Below are 22172 nucleotides of genomic sequence, written 5' to 3' on the forward strand. Positions count from 1 at the left end.
GATGCAGGCAAAGAGAGGGAGATAGAGAGAGAAAGAGCTAGGACAACAGATTCAGAAATAAAGAGACCTGAACAGACAGAAACACAGACATAAATTGGCAGAGGCTGAGAGAGTGAGACTACATTCTGTCTGGCCACTTTTATTGGCATATCAACCTCAAAGCACATCCTCCTATACTATAACACCAAAAGAAAATATATTTTTTTCAATATTTTTGTTTTAATTTTTATTAATTACACTTCATTCTCTTTGAATCCCCCCATAATCTCTTCTCACACCCCTCCTATTCTCACCTTCCCTCCAGATTCTCTACCTATGCTCCTTCACAAGTCCACTGTTACGTCAGAACTTCCTCTCCTTCCTTCTGATGCAAGTCTATCAGATCTCATTAGCAGTGGCTGCATTGTCTTCCTCTGTGGCCTTTTAAGGCTGTTCCCCCATCAGGGTGATTTGATCAAAGAGCAGGCTAATCAGTGCATGTCAGAGGCAGTCCACATTGCCGTCACTATGGAACCCACTTAGACACTGAAGTGCCATGGGCTATATTTGTACAGGGGCTCTAGATTATCTCCATGCATGGTCCTCATTTGGAGTATGAGTCTCAGGAAATACCCCTGTGCTCAGATTTTTTGGTTAGGTTGCTCTTCTTGTGGAGCTCCTGTCCTCTCCAGATGTCACTATTTCCCAATTCTTTCATTACATTCCATGCACTTTGCCCATCAGTTGGCCATATCTCAGCATTTGCTTTGATAGTCTGAAGGGCAGAGCTTTGCAGAGGCTCCCTGTGGCAGGCTCCTAAATTCTTTCCTGTTTTCTCCTTCTCCTGATGTGTGACCTCTTTGCTTTTGGGGATAGGGATTGAGCATCTTAGCCAGAGTCCTCTTTCTTGATTAGTTTCTTTAAGAGTACAGATTATAGTAGGTTTATCCTATATTATATGTCTACATGAGTCAGTATATAGCTGTCTTTTTCCTTCTGGGATAGCTCACTCAGGATGATCTTTTCCAGTTTCTACTATTTACCTGCAAATTTCATGATTTCCTTTTTTTTATTGCTGCATGATATTTCAATTTATAAAAATACCACAATTTCTGTATCCATTTTCAGCAAGTGGGTGGTGTCTGGGTTGTTTTCACATTGTCTATTAAAAATAAAGTTGCTACAAACATGTTTCAGCACATGTCCTTATTGTACACTTGAGCCCATTTTGGATATATGCCTAGTAGTGGAATAGCTGAATCTTGAGGAACTGCTATTCCTAGTTGTCTGAGAAAGCGCCAGATTTATTTACGGAATGGTTGTACAAGTTTATATTCTCACCAGCAGTGGAGGAAGGTTTCCCATTGCCCACAACCTCACTAGCAAGTGTTTTCATTTGAGTTTTTGATCTTGGACATTCTGATGGTTGTAAGGTGCAACCTCAGGGTCCTTTTGATTTGCATTTCCCTGATGGCTAATGACAATGAGCATTTCTTTAAGCATTTCTCTACCATTCGATATTCCTCCATGGAGAATTTTCTGTTCAGCTCTGTTCCCCATTTCTTAAATTGGAGTATCTGATTTGTCCTTTTTCAACTTCTTTAGTTTTTTATACATACTGGATACTAGTCCTCTGTCACATAGAGGGTGGGTTAAGATTGTTTCCCAATCTGTAGTAATTCATTTTGTTTTGATGACTGTGTCCTTTGCTTTACAGAAGCTTTTTGGTTTGATGAGGTTTCATGTACTGATTGTTGCTTTTAGAGCCTGTGCTGTTGGTGTTCTGTACAGGAAGTTGTCTCCTGTGCCAAACAGTTCAAGGCTCTTCCCCATCTTTTCTTCTAACCAATTTAGTATAACTGGTTTTATGTTGAGGTCTTTGATCCACTTGCACTTTAGTTTTGTGCCGGGTGATAAGCCTGGATCTATTTACATTTGTCCACATGTAGACATCAGTTAGACCAGGACCATTTGTTGAAGATGCTGTCTTTTATCCATTGTATGGTTTTGGCTTCTTTGTCAAATCTCAGGTGTCCATAGCGTGTGGGTTTATTTGTGGGTCTTCTATTTTGTTCCATTGATCCATCATTCTGTTTCTATGACAGTACCATGCAGTTTTTATTACTGTTGCTCTATAGTAAAGCAAGAGATCAGGGATGGACATATGTCCAGAAGACATTTTATTGTAGAGGATTTTTTGGCAATTCTGGGTTTCTTGTGTTTCCATATGAAGTTGAGAATTTTCTTTCAAGGTCTGTAAATAATTGTGTTGGGAATTTTTTTGGGAATTGCATTGAATATGTAGATGGCTTTTGGTAAGAGGGCCATTTTTCTATGTTAATCCAGCCAAGTTATGAGCTCTCTCCATCTCCTGATATCTTCTTCTAATTCTTTCTTCATACAATTGAAATTATTTTCATACAGGTCTTTGACTTGCTTGCTAGGGTCACACCATGGTACTTTATGTCTTTGACCAAATACAAGAACACATCAAAGATATCATCCACTATGACCAAATAGGCTTCATCCCAGTTATGCAGGGGTGGTTCAATACATGGAAATCCATTAATGTAATACACCATATTAACAAATTGAAAGAAAAAAAAAAAAAACACATGTTAATCTCCTTAGATGTTGAAAAAGCATTTGACTAAATCTAAAATCCATTCATGTTTAAATATTGGAGAGATCAGGGATACAAGGCACATATATAAATACAGTAAAGACAATAAACAGCAAGCCTATAGCCAACATCAACGTAAACAGAGAGAAACTTAAAGCAATCCCACTGAAATCAGGGACAAGTTAAGACTCACACTCTCTCCATATTTCTTCAACATTGTTCTGGAAGTCATTGCTAGAGGAATAATACAATTGAAAGAGATCAAGGGGATAGAAATCAGAAAGGAAGAAGTCAGAGTATCACTATTTGCAGATGTTATTGTTGCATACCCAAGTGACCCAAAAAAATTTTACCAGGGAACTCCTACAGCTGATAATCACCTTCAGCAAAGTGGCTGGATAAAAAAAAAAAATCAGTAGCCCTCCTATATACGAAAGAAAATATGGCTGAGAAAAAAATAGGGAAAAAAAGGTATTTTATTATCTAAAAAAGCCACACTTCCTAACCCTTCCCCAACATATTTTTACTGGGGACTCCACACATAAATAGATGAGCTTCAAAAGGACAGTGCAATTCAAATCACTGCAGGTGGAAGAAGATGGAGGGATTTCTATGCTAAAAGAACATAGGTATCAGATAGTTTGTCATTCAATACAATGTTTAAAGATCAAAATATTTCCAAGTTCTAAAGATTAGGATTGACAGTCTCCTTTAGGGAAAATGTGGAATATTTCCATAACAAAGTATGATTTACCTAAGAAAATGACAAAAAGATATTAGCAGGCAAATGGATGGTACCAGGAAAAATAATCCTGGGTAAAGTAACTAAAATGCAGAAAGAAAAATATGGTATGTATTCACTTATTAGTAGGTCTCCTAATTGTGGGGGATAAAGTTCCAATAGGCCATATATTGTGATCAAGCCAATCTTCCACAGGGTGATTACATAGCAGTGAATAGAGATGTCAGACCAGGGCATCCTATGAAAATTTTCAAGCAACCCAGGCTGTTGTTATTCAAATATGCTGCTCTCTGCCCTCAACTGATAGATCAGTGTCATGTTTTTGGATCCACAGAGATGCTTACTTCTGTATCAAATGGAATTGCATAAAGAGACTCACAGTCAAATATAATGCAGAGAGAGACCTTAAAACTCCCAGGTCTAAATGTGACTTCCCTATGAAATTCTCCTTCCCCTCAGGGCTGGTATAAGCCTACAAGAGAGAAGGCAGGAGGAGTATCAAAAATAAAGTGAATTAAAGCACAAGGAGAATAATGCCCCAAGAATCAGGCCTCACAGGAACATGATGCAGGCAGCCATGATGAGACTTGATAAGCTAGGGTCAGATAGAAGGAACTAGTCTAGTTCTCCAACCAGGGAACTAGACTAATGACTTAGGGGTTGAAGAAAGAGTGTGGGTTTTACTGAAAGGAAGAGAGGGAGTGTGCATCAGAAGGGATACAAATTGATCAAATCATAATTAATAAAAACATAAGAAATACTGTGTTCAAGGTGATGAAGAATAAAGCTATTAAGGAATGATGGCTTTTTCTTGGGGGTGGTAAGAGGGTGAGGCCAGGATGAACTCACATTTCATAAGGGTCTTGTCATGGAGACTCTGATCATCTTCCGATGAGTATATGAACAACACATAATTCAATTGAAGTAATTTAAAGAAAAAAAATATCAAGACACATGGGAAGCAATTTGTACCTGGGAACAGTGGAAAAGTAGTGGAATATATATTATATGATATTCTCACAAAAGCAATAAAATAATATGTTGACATTAACATGGAGAAAAGTTTCTGCTCAAAAGGGTAGAGTTTGACTTTATATGGCATGCTTTCCAAGTACTCATTATGTAGCATAGAATCCTATCCATGAACTAGTAGATACCCAGCTACCTCAAACATGATGAGCTCAGGTAGTACTTCTGAAGAAGCAGTCAAGACATGAACACTATGTTTAGGTCTGGAGGACCACAACAGGAAACACAGCTGCTTTTGTGTCCAATTTTCTATCCTGAACAAACATTTTTTTCAATGAAAACCCCAGGACAAGCAAGGTTTCTCACTGACCACTGAGTAGGATATAGCTGCCAATACAGCCAGATCAACCAAGTAAACCATTCTCATAGTGGGTGGGTAAAACTAGTGTGGAAAAGGAACAGCTGTCAAAGAGTTCATTGCCCCTCACTGACCATTTTACACTCCTTTTTACACTCACTGACCATTCTCTGTTCCAGCCAAAGAATCCCAGGAATTGTCTGGTTTCCTTTTCTTTCCCTGCTCTTAAAGACTCAATAGACAGGGAACACTAGACCCTGCCAGCATATTATATCAATAAGAATCTGAAGGTACATTTATTGAGTATATGACTAACTGCTCAGTTCAAAGTCACATCCTAGGAAATTTTAGATCCAAAGATCACAATAGTAGACCACCTTGTCATTTGCTACATTCCCTTTAATCTCACATCACTATAAAGCTTCCCTACTTAGGAAGCTCTCCAATTAAACAAACTTTAAAGCTTCATTTCCTACCTGACATTGTCAATGAGGTAAACACCAGTAAAGGTGTGGAATCTGGATAAAGGGATGAAATAAAGGCCTGTTTGGTTTCACAAGAACAAAATCAAGTAGGCACGTGAACAGAGATACTGGACACTGAGGAAAGTTTGTTTACTCATCTCCATGGAAATCTCTAGATTCTCTCAGGTGTTGATTGGCTGAGAGGGAGAATGATGTCATGAAACAGATTAAAGTCAATAAGAGTTTCAGGAGCAAGTAATTAAAAAGGGCAAAGGGAACAGCTTTCTTGAGAGAAAGTGTGAGCAGCCATACATGCCTCAATCTGGGCAGATGAAAGCACACAACCCAAAGATGATAGTTCCTGTGTCCAAGACTCTTTGTTTAGCATATGGTCATTCAAGTGGTCATTAATAAAGTCACATGTCCTAGACATGTGAGTTTTACATCATCACAGATTCCACTATTATTTGTTAAGTGCACAGATATGTTTTCAGTCATTTAATTACCTACTGTGAAAATGCCCCCTGATCAAGGCAACTTTCTGAACAAAAATTGTTGAATTGTCTCCTTGCTTACATTTTTACAGAGATCATCCAGGATGTACCATCAGCAAGCATTCATTGGATGTAACGTCAGCAAGAAGTCATCTTCATGTAGTCCTTCAACAGAATTGAGAGCTTTTCATATTTAACCACAAGCTGCAGGTAGTGAAAGGGAGACTGAGAGAGAGAGGTAAAGAAACAGTTTCAGTAATAGAGATGCCTAGACCAACAGAAACAAAGTATAATGTGATAAAGGTCATGAGACAAAGACTCCATTCTGTGAGATTACTCTTGTTGGCATATCAGAATCAAAGCCCATATAACTCCAAAAGGAATTATATTATCTAACAAGGCCAAACCTCCTAATACTCCCAGATATTTCTTTACTGGAGACTCTGCATGTAAATGGATGAGCTTCAAGGGGACATTGCAATTCAAATCACAAACAAGTGGAAGGAAATGGAGGGAATTATAGGCTAAAAGAATATAGTCACCCAGATAATCTGTTATTCAATACAATGAATAAAGTTCCAGCAACTTCCAGGTACTAAAGAAGATGTCTGACAATCTCCTTTGGGGGAATTGTTAAATATTTCCTTAACACATTATTATTCAGCTAAGAAAATGACATGATATTTTCAGGCAAACTGATGGAACAAGGAAAAATCCTATGTGAAGAAACTAAAATTGAGAAAGAAAAATATGGTATATATTCACTTATTAGGTGGTCTCCTAATAGTGGGAGAAAAAGTTCCAACAGGCCATCTCTTATGGCCAAACTAGTCTTCCACTAGGGTGATTGGGTGGTAATTAATTCAGTTGTTTAGCCAGAAAATTCAAAGTAAATTTAAGAAACCTAGGCTGTTTTTATTAAAATATGCTGCTCTGTGCCCTCAACTGATAGATCAGTGCCATGATCTTATATTGATGATCTTATATGCATCCTTCTCCATCAAATGGGATTAAATATAGAGACCCACAGGCCGATATTATGCAGAGAGAAATTAAAACACCCAGTTCTAAAATGGACTTCGATATTAAATTTTCCATCTTCTCAGTACTCTGGGAAGCCTGCAGGAGAGAGGCAGGAAAAGTCTCATAAACAGAGGGAATTGAGGACACAAGGAGAACAATGCCCTGAGAATCAGTCCACAGAGGAAATTGATGCAGAGATCCTTGATGATACCTGATAAGCTAGGTTCAGAGAGGAGGGGAAGGAGGACCATCCCAATCAGGGAAATAGAGAACAGGAATAGGGGCAGAAGAAGAATAGTGTGTTGGACTGGAATGAGAAGAGAGAGAGTAGGAAGCAGATGGGATTCAAAATGAAAAAAAAAAAACTTTTAATAAATAAATACATAAGAAAAACTGTGATAAATGTGGTGAAGTAAAGAGCTCTTCAGGATTAATGGTTCCTTTTTGGGTTTGTTGCCAGGGTGCTGCAAAGATGAACTCAGTTTTCTTTAAGGGACTTAGTACTAAGACTCTGATCATGTTACAATGAATATATTAACAACACATACTTCAAATAATGTATTTTAATATTTTACTGTGACACTTGGGTAGGACTTTCAACCTGGGATCAATGGAAAATAAGTGTAATATATAATATATGAAATTCCACATAAGCAATAAAAATAATATGTTGACAACTTTTACAATGATTCTTAAGATGGAGAAAAGAATATGGTAATGGGGTCATAGTTTGACTTTATAAGACATGTTTTCCAGGAACTCATTATATAAGAGAATCCTGGTAGTGGTTACTCAGCCACTTCAGACCCATTGAGCTCAAATGACATACTAAACATGCAGTTCTGGCAGTATGACTATGCTTAGAGGGTTTGACTAGAGGACCACAGAAGGAAACACAGCTGTTCTTGTGTCCTAAGCATAAAACATGGACACATTTGTCTTTCCTGAACGACCAGTTTTTACTGTAAAGCCCAGGACTAAAAGGTTTGTCATTGACCTCTTGGTAGCAAACAGCTACCAAACTGGACAGGTCAATCCTCAACCCTAGTGTGGAAGAGTCCCAATTGTCAAATAGTTTATTACTCCTCAGTTCTTTTACACTCACCCATCTTTCTCCACTTCAGCCAAACCAGCCCCAGGACTTGTCTGATTTCCTCCTGTTTTCGCTACTCTTAAAGACTCAATAGAGCAGGGAACCATAGGGTATGACAGCCTATTATTTCAATAATAATGTGAAGATACATTTAGTGAGAACACCAGTAACTGCTCATTTCTAAGTCACAACCTACAAAATTCAGAGTCAATACCACATTATGAGACCACCTTGTCATTTGGTATATTCTCGTTGATCCCACATCACTATGAAGCTTCCCTAATTAGGAAAATTTCTGATTAAATAAACATTAAACTTGAAATTTCCTACCTGACATTGTCACACAGGTAAACAGGAATAAAAGTGTGGGATCTTGATAAAGAGATGAGATAAAGGATTGTTAGTTTTCACAAGAAAAAGTCAAGTATGCACAGGATCAGAGATTCTGGACACTGAGGAAAGTTTGTTTACTCATCTCCATGGAAATCTCAAGATTCTCTCAGGTGCTGACTGGCTGAGAGGGTGAATGATGTCATGAAACTGGTGAAAGCCAGTAATAGTTTTAGGAGCCAATCACTAAAAGGCCAAGTGGACAGCCTGCTTTAAGAGAAAGGCTGAACAGCCCTACATGCCTCAATCTGGGCAGCTAAAAGCACACAACCCAGAAATTACAATGCCTGTGTATAATACAATTAGTTCAGGAAAAGTGTCACATATTTCTTTCAAGTGGTCATTAATGAAATCACATGTCTTTGACATGTGACTTTCATATCATCATAAATTCCATTAGTATTTGTTAAATGCACAAATATATCCTCTGTCATGGAAATATTTACCTGGAAAATGTTCCCTGACCAAGGTGACCCTTTGAACAAAAATCGTTTAATTGGGTCCTTTTTATATTTTTACAAAAACCATCAGGATGACATGTCAGCAAGCATTCAAGTTGCTGTAGTCCTGCAGCAGATCTAAGAGGATTTCATACTGAGCCACCAGAGGTTGGTAGATAGAGTGAGACTGAGGGAGAAATAGAGAGAAAGTGCTAGAGAGACAGATTCAGAAATAGAGAGAACAAGACCAACAGAAGCAAAGATATAAAGTGAATGAGACTGATTAACTGCGACTCCATTCTGTCTAGTCACTTTCATTGGCACCTCGACTTCGAGGCAAACCCTCCTATATTATCACTCCTAAAGGAAATATATTATCTAACAAGGCTGTAGATGCTAACCCTTCCTAGATATTTCTTGACTTGGGACTGACCATGTAAATAGATGAGCTTCCAGGGAACGTTGCAATTCAAATCACCAGGAAGTGGAAGAAGATAGAGGGACTTCTAGGCTAAGAAGAACATAGTTATCCTAAAACTTTGTCATTCAATACAATGTTTAAAGTCCCAATTACTTCCATGTTCTAAAGAAGAGGACTGACACACTCCTTTGGAGAAAATGAGAAATATTTCCATAATGGATTATAATTCAGCTAAGAAAATGATATTAAGATATTTTCAGGCTAATGGACAGAAACAAGAAACGTAATTCTGAGGGAAGGAAGTAAAATGCAGAAAGAAATATGGTATGTATTCACTTATTAGTAGGTCTGCTAATAGTGGAGGATAAAGTTCCATTTGGCCATCATTTCTGACCACATCAGTCAACTAGGGGGATTGGGTTGTAGTTGATTGAGTTGTTAGGCCAGGACATTCTACAGAAATTTTAAATCAACCCAGGCTGTAATTCATAAAATATGTTGCTCTCTGTCTCAACTGATAGAACAGTGTCATGTTCTTGGATCCAGAGAGATGCATTCTTCTGCATGAAACAGCATTGCATAGACCCACAGTCCAATATTATGCAGAAAGAGACTTTAAAACACCCAGTTCTAAATGGTATTTCCATATGAATTTCTCTATACCCTCAGAGCTCTGGGCAGACTGCAGGAGAGGAGGCAGGAAAAGTGTCCTAAGTAGAGGAAATTGAGGACACAAGGAGAACAATGCCCTGAGAATCAAACCACAGAAAAAGAAGATGAAGCAAGCCTTCTTGATACTTTATAAGCTAGGGTCAGATAGAAGGAGGAGGAGGACCTCCTCTATCCAGTAACTAGAGAAAGTGCACAGGGGAAGAAAAAAGGGAGGAGGGACTGCGAGAAGAAGAGGGTGCATCTGATTGGTTACAAAGTGAACAATCACAATAAATAAAAACATAAGGAAAACTGTAATCAAGGTGATGATGTATAGATTATGATATCACAATGCGATTATGACAAAAAAAGAACTATGACATCAAAATTGTATGATATCACCATGTTATTAACAGAGAGGTATTAAAACAAGATTGTGCTATGACATCACAATGAGAATTTTGATATCAAAATGATATTATGACTTTATAATAGTATAATTACATATGCTATGATGACATCACAATGGTATTATGACCTCACAATGCTATGATGACATAAAAATGCAATTATACTATAGCAATATCATTATGACATCAAAATTCATCACGACATCCCAATGCTATTCTGATGTCAAAATGCTATTATGACATGACTGTTTTATGTTATTACAAAGGAAATTTGAAAAAAAAACAATGATATTATAATATCACAGTGCTATTATGATATCACAATGTTATTATAACATCACAATGCTCTTATAACATCACAATGTTGTGACATCACAATGATACTATGATCTCAAAATGTTATTATGGCATCACAATCATATGAGATTACAATGGTATTATGACATCACAAAGTTATTATGACTTCACAATGCTATTATGCTATGTAGTGCTATTATGACATTACATTTATATGACATAACATTGCTATTACAACATCACAAAAGTATTATGGTATCATAAAACTATTATGACATCTCAATTGTATTATGATTTCACAATGTTATGAGATCATAATGCTATTATGACATCACAATGATATTATGTGTTACGATATCACAATAGAATTATATTAAAATGCTATTATGATTTCCCAACAGTATGACTTTCCAATGATATTAAGAAATCTCAATGCTATTATGACATTACAAGTTCTTATGACATCACACTACAATTATATCTCAATGCTAATACACAATAACAATAATGGAAATGACAATGCTATAATGACATCAAAGAGGTATTCTGACATCTCAATTCTATTGTAGCATTACAATATTATGACCTCACAATGGTTTGATGCTGATTGGCTCAGAGGGAGAATGACATAATGAAACAGGTAAATTCCAGCAAGAGTTTCTGGATCTAGTTATTAAAAGGGCCAAGAGAACAGACTGATTGAGAGAAAGGGTGAGTATACATGCTTCAATCTGGGCAGCTGAAAGCATGTATACAACTGAGAGATGACAGTTCCCATGTCCAGGAATTAACTTAGTTCAGTTAATCTGTCCCAAATTTCTTTCAAGTGGTCATTAGTAAAGTCCCGTTTCCTTGACATATGAATTTCACATTATCACAGATTCCAATATTATTTATTAAATGCACAGATATGTCCTCAGGCAGTGAATTACTTATTGCAAAAACCCTCCCTGGTATTTTTACAGAGACTATCCATGTTTTCACATCAGCAAGCAGACAACTTGTTGTAGTCCTTCAGCAGAAATTAGAGTTTTTCATACTGAACCACAAAGCAGCAGGCAGAGAGAGAGAGTGAGAAAGATATAGATTAAAAGAGCTAAAGAGACAGATTCACAAATAAGAGATTGATACCTACAGAAACAAAGATATAAAGTGACAGAGACAGAGAGACAGCCTCCATTCTGTTTGGTCACTTTCACTGGCATATCAACCTCAAAGCACGCCCTCCTACAATATAACTCCAATAGGAATTATATTATCTCACAAGTCCATATCTCCTAACCTGTCCCAGACATTTATTCACTGGGGACTAAACATGTAAATAGATGAGCTTTAAGGGGACATTGCAATTCATATCACCAAGAAGTGGAAGAACATGCAGGGACTTCTAGGTTAAAAGAACATAATTATCCTAATAGTTTGTCATTCAATACAAGGATTAAAGTCCCAGCAAATCCCAAGTTCTAAAGGATATGATTGACAATCTCCTTTGTGGAAAATGTGGAATATTAGCATAATAGTGTATTATCCAGCTAAGAAAAAGACATCTTCATATTTTCAGGCAAATGGACAGAACCAGGAAAAATCATCCTGGGAAAAGTAACTAAAATGCAGAATGACAATTATCATATGTATTCACTTATTAGGTGGTCTCCTAATAGTGTGGGGAAAAGTACCAATAGGCCATCTAATTGTGAACAAACAAGTCTGCTACTAGGGGGATTGGGTAACAGTGACTTGAGCTGTTGGGCCAGGGCATCCTACAAAAACTTTCAAGCAACCCAGGATGTTATAATTAAAATATGCTGCTCTCTGCCCTCAACTGATTGATCATTGCCATGTTCTTGGATCCACAGAGATGCTTCCTTCTCCATCAAATAGGATTGCATGCAGAGATCCAAAGTCTGATATTATGCAGAGAGAGCCCTTAAACCACTCAGGTCTAAATGGGATTTCCCTTTGAAATTCTCACTCCCATCAGAGTTCTTGGGGGTGGTACCAGTGTGCAGCAAGTATGAACTCAGTTTTCTTTAAGGGATTTGTCACTGCAACTCTGATCATGTTTCAGTGACTATATGAACAACACACACTTCATTTGATGTATTATAAAGACAAAATATTTTAGTGTGACACATGGGTAGATATTTGAACCTGGGAGCAATGGAACAGGACTGTAATATATATGAATTTCTCACATACTCAATAAACATGATATGTTAACAACGTTTACGATGAATTTTAACGTGGAGAAAAGGTTCTGCTAAAGGAGGGCAGAGTTTAACTTTGTAAGGCATGCTTTCTAGGAACTCATTATGTACCAGAGAATCCTAGCCATGAACTACTTTTTACCCAGCTACCTCAGACATCATGAGCTCAGGTGACTCCTCTGAACAATCAATCCTGGCACTAACACAGGGTTTGCTTTGAGGACCACTGCAGAAAATACTTCTGCTCTTGTGTCCTAGGCATATAACACAGATATGCTTCTCTGTCTTGAAGTACTAGTTTGAACTGTAAACCAAGACAAGAGAGTTGGTCACTGACAACTGGTAGGACACAGCTGCCAATCCAGCAGGACAGCCTAGGCAACCATGCTCATAGAGGGTTGGCAACCCTAGTGTGGAACAGCACCAGCTGTCAAATCCTTTATTGCCCCACCACCCCCAGTTCTCCTTTTACACTTACAAATCTTTCTGTGTTTCAGCCAAACCAGTCCCAGGAATTGTATAGTTTCCTTCTCTTTTCCCTGCTCTAAAGACTCAGTACCCCAGGGAACCCTAGAGCCTGCTAGCCTATTATATCAATAAGAATGTGAAGACACATTATTGAAATTCTCCTTCCTCTCAATACTCTGGGAAGCCTGAAGGAGAAGAGGGAGTAAGTTTCATAATTAGGGGGAACTGAGGGCATAAGGAGAAGAATGCCTTGAGAATCAGGCCACAGAGGAAGATGATGCAGCCATTCTTGATGAGACCTGATAAACTAGGGTCAGATAGAATGCCCCTATCAGGGAAATAGAGAAAGGGTTTAAGGGTAGAAGAAGGAGGGTGAGTGGAACTTGAAAGTTAAGAGGAGGAGGGCAGCAGAGTGCATACAAAGTGAACAAATCATAATAAATAAATACATAAGAACATCTGTGATCAATGTGATAAAATATAGCATTCTTCAGTACTGATGGATTATTCTTGCACATGGTTCCAGGGTGCAGCAAGGATAATCTCAGTTTTCTTTAAGGGACTTGGCAGTGAGAGTCTGTTCATGTTCCAATGAGTATATCAACAACACATACTTCAACTGATGTATTTTAAAGAAAAGAAAAAAAATAGTGTGACATATGGGTATGAATTTGAACCTGGGAGCAATAGAAAATGGGTGTAATGTATGTTATATGAAATTCCCACATAATCAATAAAAATAATATGTTGAAAACTTTTACACTGGCTTTTATCATGGAGAAAATATTCCACCAAAGGGGGGCAGAGTTTGACTTTGGAAGGCATGCTTTCCAAGAACACATTATGTAGCAGAGAATCCTAGCTTTGAACTAGTGGTTACCCAGTTACCTCAGATCCTATGAGCTCATGTGGCACCACTGAACTATCAGTCCTGTCACTAATACTATGTTTAGAGGTTTGTCTGGAGGACAGAGCTACTCTTTTGTCCTAGTCCTTTAACAAGGACCCATTTCTCTTTCCTGAATGCTCATTTTTAATTGTAAACCCCAGTACAAAGACCACTGTTAGGACACAGCTGCTGATCCTGCCAGGTCAGCCAACCAACACTAGTTTTTATCAGCACCAGCTGTCAAAAAATATATTGCCCTCAATTCTCCTTTTACAATTACCAATCTTTCTCTGTTTCAGTCAAATCATACCTAAGAATTGTCAGGTTTGCTTCTCTTTTCCCAGGTCTTACAGACTCAATATACCAAGTAACCCAAGGGCCAGTTTACCAATTATATCAATAAAAATGTGAAGGTACATTTAGTAAGTATGTAATTAACTGCTCAGTTTTAGGTCAAACCTAGGAAATTGCAGAACAAAAAGCACAGTAGAAGACCACCTTGTCATTTGGTACATTCCCCTTAATCCCACATTCTTGGAAGCTTCTATAGTTGGGAAGCTGTACAATTAAATAAACATTAAAGTTTCATTTCCTACCTGACATTGTCATGGTGGTAAACAGGAATAAAGTTGTGAGATATGGATAAAGGGATGAGATAAAGGCTTGTTGGGTTTCACAATTAAAATCATGGGTTTACCAGCTCAGAGGTACTGGACACTGAGAAAAGTTTGTTTACTCACAGAAACAAGATTCTCACAGGTGCTGATTGGCTGAGACAGATAATGATGACATGAAACATGTTAAAGCCAGTGAGATTTTCAGGAGCCAGTTATTAAAAGGGCCAAGTGAACAGTGAGTTTGAGAGAAAGGTTGAGGAGCCCTAAATGCCTCAATTTGGCGATCTGAAAGTACACAACCCAGAGCTGTCAGTTCCTGTGTCTAAGACTCTTAGTTCAGGAAAATTGTCACATATTTCTTTCATGTTCTCATTAATAAAGTTATGTGTTCTTGACATGTGACTTTCACATTATCACAGATATGTCCTCAGGCAGTGAATTACTTAATGGGAAAATGCTCCCTGACCAAGGCAAATCTTTCAACAAAAAGTGTTTAATTAGGACCTTGCTCATATTATTTACACAGAGTATCCAGGATATCATGTCAGCCAGAAGTCATCTTGTTGTAGTCCATCAGCACATCTGATTGATTCTGATAGTGAAACACAAGTAACAGGCAGGGAGAGGGAGACTAAGAGAGGCAGAGAAAGTCTTAGAGAGATAGACTCAGAAATACAGAGACCAAGTCCACATTTTCCAGGAACTCATTATCTAGCAGAGAATCCTAGTCATTAAATTTTTAATACCCCAAATAACCATAGGGATAGTTTGCCATTTATATGAATAAAATGTGAAGGTACATTTAGTAAGTATGTGAATAACTGCTCATTTCTAAGTCACAACCTAGGAAATTTCAGAACCAATACTACAGTTGTAGACTAACTTTTCATTTGGTAGGGATGGGAGAAAGGCTAGTTGGGTTTCACAAGAAAAGTGATGTGTGCACAGGATTAGAGTACTGAACACTGAGGAAAGTTTATTTAATCATCCCCATGGAATCCTTAAGATTCTCCAGGTGTTGATTGCCTGAGATGGAGAATGATGTCATGAAACAGGTGAAAGCCTGTAAGAGTTTCAGGAGGCAGTTATTAAAAGGGCCAAGTGGAGACTGTGTTTGAGAGAGAAGCTGAGCAGCACTACATGCATCAAATTGGGCAGGTGAAAGCACACAACCATGAGATGTCAGTTCCTGTGTCCAAGATGTCTTAGTTCAGGAAAAGTGTCATATATTTCTTTCAAGTGGTATTTAATAAAGTCACTAGTCCATGACATGTGAATTCACATTTTGACAGATTCTATTATTATTTGTTAAATGCACACATATGTCCTCAGTCAGTGAATTATGTACTGCAAAAATGCTCCCTGACCAAGGCAAATCATTGAACAAAGAGCATTTAATTGGGACCTTGCTTATATTTTTACAGAAACAATCCAGAATGTCATGTTGGCAAGCAGTCATCTTGTTGTAGTCCTTCAGCCGAACTGAGAGCTTTTCATAATTAAAAACAAGTGGCAGGCTGAAAGAGGGTGACAGAAAGAGCAAGAGAGACAAAGAGCTAGAGAAACAGATTCAGAAATATTAAGACCAAACTCAAAAGAAAAAAAAAACACATATAAATTGACAGACACCAAGAGACAGAGTCTCCATTCTGTCTGTTTACTTTTATTGGCATATCAACCTCTAAGCATACCCTCCTATAATTAACACCTAAAGTAATTATACTTTTTCATATTATTTATTTTAATTTTTATCAATTACACTTTATTCACTTTGTATACCTCAATAAACCCCTCCTTCCTCCTATCCCAAAGCCATGATCCTTCCTACTTATCCATGCATGCACCTTCCCAAATCTGCTGATAGGGGAGGTCTTCCTCTCCTTCCTTTTGATAAAATCCCTCTGTCACATAGAGGGTCAGTGAAGATTCTTTCCCAATCTGTAGGCATTCATTTTTCCATTTTTTTTTTTTTTTTGGTATCTTTGTCAAAACTCAGGTGTCCATAAGTATGTGCGTTTAATTCTGGATCTTCTATTTGGTTCCATTGAAAAACCATTCTGTTTCTATGAGAGACCATGTAGTGTTTATTACTGTTGCTCTATAGTACAACTTGAGATCAAGGATGGAGATACCTCCAAAAGATCTTTTATTGTAGAGCATTGTTTTAGCAATTCTGGTTTCTTGTTTTTCCGTAAAAAATGAGAATTTTTCTTTCAAATTTTCTGTAAAAAATTATGTTGTCAGTTTGGTGGGAATTCTATTGATTTGGTAGATTGCTTTTGGTAAGATGGCCATTTTTACAAAGATAATCCTGCCAAGGCATGAGTATAGGAGGTCTTCACATCTTCTGATATTTTCTTCTACAGAGTCTTGAAGTTTTTTACATACAAGTCATTGACTTGCTTGGTTAGGGTTACAACAAGGTATTTTATGTCTTCCGTGGGTAATTTTTTCCACTAATTTCTTCCTCAGCCCTTTTGTCTTTCATATACAGAAGGGCTACTGATTTTTTTTTTGAGTTATTTTTATACCTGCAACTTTGCTGAAGGTGTTTATCAGCTGTAAGAGTTTCCTAGTAGAATATTGGGGGTCACTCAGGTATGTGATCTGCAAATAGGGATAAATTGACTTCTGCCATTCCGATTTGTGTCCCCTTGATCTTCTTCAGTTGTCTTATTGCTCTAGCAAGGACTTCCAGAATTTTGTTGAAGAGATATGGAGCAAATGAGGAGCCTTGCTTTGTCCCTGATTTCTGTAGGATTGCTTTAAGTTTCTCTACATTTAGTTTGATGTTGGCTATAGGCTTGCTGTATATTGCCTTTACTATATTTAGATATGTGCCTTGTATCCCTGATCTCGCCAATACTTTAACCACAAATGGATTATGGTTTTTGTCAAATGCTTTCTCAGTATCTAAGGAGTTTATCATGTGTTTTTTTGTTTGTTTTTTGTTTTTTTCTTTCAGTTTGTTACTATGGTAGATCACATTGTTGGATTTCCATATACTGAACCACCCTTACATACCTGGGATAAACCCTAATTGGGCATTGTCAAAGATATCATTAGTCATGATATCTTTGATGTTCAGTTTGCAAGTATTTTGTTGAGTATATTTGAAACAAAGTTCATAAAGGAAATTGGCCTGAAATTCCCTTTCTTTGTTGGGTCCTTGTGAGATTTAGGTACCAACATGACAATGGCTTCATAGAATGAGTTTTGTAGTCTTCCTTCTCTATCGATTTTGTGGAATAGTTTGAAGAGAACTGGCATTAGCTCTTTTTTGAAAGTCTGGTAGAATTCTGTGCTGAACCATCTGGTCCTAGGATCTTTTTGGATGATAGACTTTTGATGACAGCTTCTATTTCCTTAGGGAATATAGGACTATTTAATATGTATACCTGATCTTAATTCAGCTTTGGAAAGTTGAATCTATCAAGAAAATTGCCCATTTTATTTAGATTTTCAATTTTTTGTGACATATAGAATTTTGAAATAAGTTCTAATGATTGGATTTCCTCAGTGTCTGCAGTTATGTCCCTCTTTTCATTCATGACTTTGTTGATTTGGATGGTGTATCTCTCACTTTTAGTTAGAATGGCTAAGGGTTTGTCTATCCTGTTGATTTTCTCAAAGAACCAGCTCTTGGTTTCATTGATTCTTTGAATTGTTTTATTTTTTTCTAATTGACTGATTTCAGCCCTGAGTTTGATTATTTCCAACCGTCTGCTCCTTCTTGGTGTGTCTGCTTCTTCTTTTTCTAGAGTTTTTAAGTGAGCTATAAAGTTGCTTGAATGAGATGTCTCACATTTCTTCTTGAAGGCACTTAGTGCTATGAACTTTTAGCACTACTTTAATTGTGTCCCACAAGTTTGGGTATGTTGTGCCTTCATTTTCATTGAGCTCTAGGAAGACTATAATTTCTTTCTTTATTTCTTCCATGACCCAGCTATCTTTTAGTAGCAAGCTGGTCAGTTTACATGTGTGTGTAGGTTTTTGCTATTTCTGTGTTTTTGAGGTCCAGCTTTATTCCATCGTGATCAGATAAGATACATGTATACCAATCTTCTTGTGTCTGTTGAGGCTTGCTTTGTGACCATCTGTATGCTCTATTTTGGAGAAGGTTTCATGAGATGCTGAGAAAAAGGTAAATTCTTTTGTGTTTGGGTGTAAGGTTCTGTAATTGTCCGTTAGGCCCATTTGATTCATTATCTCTGTCAGAGATATTGTTTCCTTGTTTAATTGCTGTTTTACTGACCTGTCCTTTGTTGAGAGTGGGTTGTTAAAGTCTCCTACTATTAATGTGTGGGAATCTATGTGTGGTTTAAAATTTATTAATGTTTGTTTTACAAATGTGCCCTTGTATTTGGGGCATAGATGTTCGGGACTGTAATGCCTTCCTGATGGAATTTTATCTTGATGAGGATTATGTGTCTTTGCTGATCTCTTTTTATTAATTTTGGTTGAAAGTCTATTTTATCAGATATTAGAATGGCTACTCCTGCTTGCTTCTTTGGTCCATTTGCTTGGAAACAAATCTTTTAGCCTTTACCTTCAGGTAATGTCTATCTTTGTGACTTAGGTCAGAACAGATTGCTGGGTTTTGTTTACATATCCATTCTGTTTGTCTGTGTCTTTTTATTGCATAATTGAGTCCATGGATGTTGAGAGAGACAAATGACCAGTGGCTGTTAGATCCTTTGATTTTGATATTAGCTGTGGTAGTAAGTTTGTGTGCTTGGTTGCTTTTTGTTTGTAGTGAGGTTAATCATTTCCTGTGTTTTCTTGTAAATAGCTAGTATTCTTGGGTTGTAGTTTTCCTTTTAGTATCTCCTGTAACACTGGATTTGTGTGTAGGTATGTCTGCATTTTTTTTTCATTGAATATCTTGTTTTCTCTGTCTATAAGGACTGAGGGTTTTGCGAGGTATAGTAGCCTGGGTTGACGTCTGTATTTTCTTATGGCCTGCATGATATTCATCCAGGCCCTTTTGGCTTTTATAGTCTCTGTTTTGATGTCAGGTGTGGTTCTGATGGGTTTGCCATTATATGTTACTTGGCCTTTTTCCCTTGCAGCTTTTAATATTTCTTCTTTGTTCTGTATACTTACTGTTTTGATTATGTGAAAGGGTGATTTTTTTTTCTGGACTAATTTATTAGGTGTTCTGTAGATCTCTTCTATTCTTATTGGCCTCTCCATTAACTTGAGGAAACTTTCTTCAGTGATTTTGTTGAAAATATTTTCTGGGCCTTGGTGGAAAGAATCTTCTTTTTCCTCTATTCCATTATTCTTTTTTTATTTTTTTATTTAACTTTTATTAATTACACTTTATTCCTTTTGTATCCCCCCATAAGGAGCCCCTCTGTCCTCCCCTCCCGGTCCCACCCTTCCCCCCCCTTTCTTCATGCATGCCTCTCCCCAATTCCACTGATAGGGGAGGTCCTCCTCTCATTGTTTCTGATTTTTTTTTTTTGTTCTTCTCAATGCAGTTTATTCAGGAACCTTGAACAATCTTCTGATCCTGGGGAAAGCCAGCCCCCAGCTTAAAATAGCCTCTGGGTAGCCAACCTCAGCGTGCCTCATGTGCAATGCAGATAGGTCCATTATTCTTATGTTTTGTCTTTTTGTTTTGTCCTAAATTTCTTGGACAGTCTTTATCAGGATATAAATATATATTTTTAGATTTATCATTTCTTTGACAAATATATCAATTTCTTCCATACTATCTTCTATACTTGAGTTTCTTTCTTCCATCTCTTGTAGTCTATTGGCTATGCTTACCTCTGTAGTTCCTATTTGTCTTCCCTAACTTCTTTCTCTAAACAATTTCCTCTATTTGGGTATTATTTAATTTCTCTAAAATTATATGGAATGCTATACAAATTTTCATGTCATCCTTGCACAGGGGTCATGCTAATCTTCTCTGTATTGTTCCAATTATGGTATATGTGCTGCTGAAATGAGCACCACATAAATTTTTTCAAGTGGTCATTAATAAAGTCAAGTGTCCTTGACTTATTAGTTTCATATCACAGATTCTATTATTATTTGTTAAATGAACAGTGAATTATTTTCTGTGAAAATGCTCCCTGACCAAGGCAAACCTTTGAACAAAAAGCATTTCATTGGGACATAGTATATACTTTTAAAGAGACCATTCCATGAGGTCATGTCAGCACGCAGTCTTTATGTTGTAGTCCTTCACCAAATCTGAAAGCTTTTCATACTGAACCATAAGGAGTGAGGAGAGAGAGGAAGACTAAAAGAGACACAGAGAGTGTGCTAGAGAGGTGTCTGGTTTTATGTTGAAGTCTTTGATCCCCTTGGACTTTAGTTTTGTGCAGGGTGATAAGTATGATTCTATTTGCATTTTTCTACATTCAAAGATCCAATTTGTCCAGCACCATTTGTTGAAGATGCTATCTTTTTTCCATTGTATGGTTTGGGCGTCTGTGTCAAAATTCAGGTGTTCATAAGTATGTGGATTTATTTTTGGGTCTTCTACTTTTGTCCATTAATCTACCTCTCTTTCTATGCCAGTACCATCCAGTTTTTATGACTGTTGCTCTATAATACAGCTTGAGATTAGGGATGGACATACCTCCAGAAGGTTTTTTGCAGAGGACTGTTTTAACAATTCTGGGTTTCCAGTTTTTTCATATGAAGTTGAGAATTTTTCTTTGAAGATCTGTAAAGAATTGTGTTGGTAATTTGATGTGAATTAAATTGAATCTGTAGATTGCTTTTGGTAAGATGGCCATTTTTACAATGTTAAAACTGCCAAGCCATGAGTATAGATCTTTCCATCTTCTAAAAGATCTCCCCCTTCTGATATCTTTTTCTAATTCTTTCTTCATAGACTTGAAATTTTTCATAGAAGTCTTTAACTTGCTTGTTTAGAGTCATACCAAGGTACTTCAAATATTTGACCATATACAAGAACACATCAGTGATATCATCCACTATTACAAAGTAGGCTTCATCCCAGGACTGTAAGGAGTGGTTCAATATACAGAAATCCATCAATGTGATCCACCATATTAATGAAAAAAAAAATACATTCAATACATTCAATGAAAAAAATATACATGATAATCTCTTTAGATTCTGAAAAAGTATTTGAAAAATCTAAACTCCATTTATTTTTAAATATTAGAGAGATCATGGATGCAAGGCAAATATCTAAATATAGTAAAGGCAATATAGAAACTTATAAGTAACATCACACTAACTGAGAGAAACTTAAAGCAATCCCACTGAAATCAGTGACAAAGCAAGGCTGTGCATTCAAAATAGTTCTGGAAGTCCTTGCTAAAGCAATAAGACAATTGAAGGAGATCAAGGGGATAGAAGATGGGAAGAAAGAAGTCCAAGTATCACTATTTGAAGATGCTATGATAGGATGTCTGAGTGATACCAAAAATTCTAGTGGGGTATTCCTACATTTGAAAAACACCTTAAGCAATATGACTTGATACAAATTTAACTCAAAAATACTCAGTAGCCCTCCTGTATTCAAAAGATAAAAAGGCTGAGAAAGAAATTATGGATATAAACAAGACCATATCTCCTACACTTTCCCAGATATTCCTTCTCTGGGGACTCCCTCTGTAAATAGATGAGCTTCAAGGGGAAATTGC

At 37.1% G+C, this 22172-nt stretch overlaps 1 non-coding gene across 1 annotated transcript; it reads right to left on the reverse strand.

Annotated features, from left to right (window-relative positions):
- Positions 1–20392: 20392 nt before the first annotated feature.
- Positions 20393–20499, reverse strand: LOC132651687 (U6 spliceosomal RNA). The gene has a single exon (XR_009589270.1). It is a non-coding gene; the product is annotated as a U6 spliceosomal RNA (small nuclear RNA).
- Positions 20500–22172: the final 1673 nt, after the last annotated feature.

This window comes from Meriones unguiculatus, assembly GCF_030254825.1.
Source record: "Meriones unguiculatus strain TT.TT164.6M chromosome Y unlocalized genomic scaffold, Bangor_MerUng_6.1 ChrY_unordered_Scaffold_23, whole genome shotgun sequence".
In the NCBI taxonomy this organism is placed as follows: Eukaryota; Metazoa; Chordata; class Mammalia; order Rodentia; family Muridae; genus Meriones; species Meriones unguiculatus.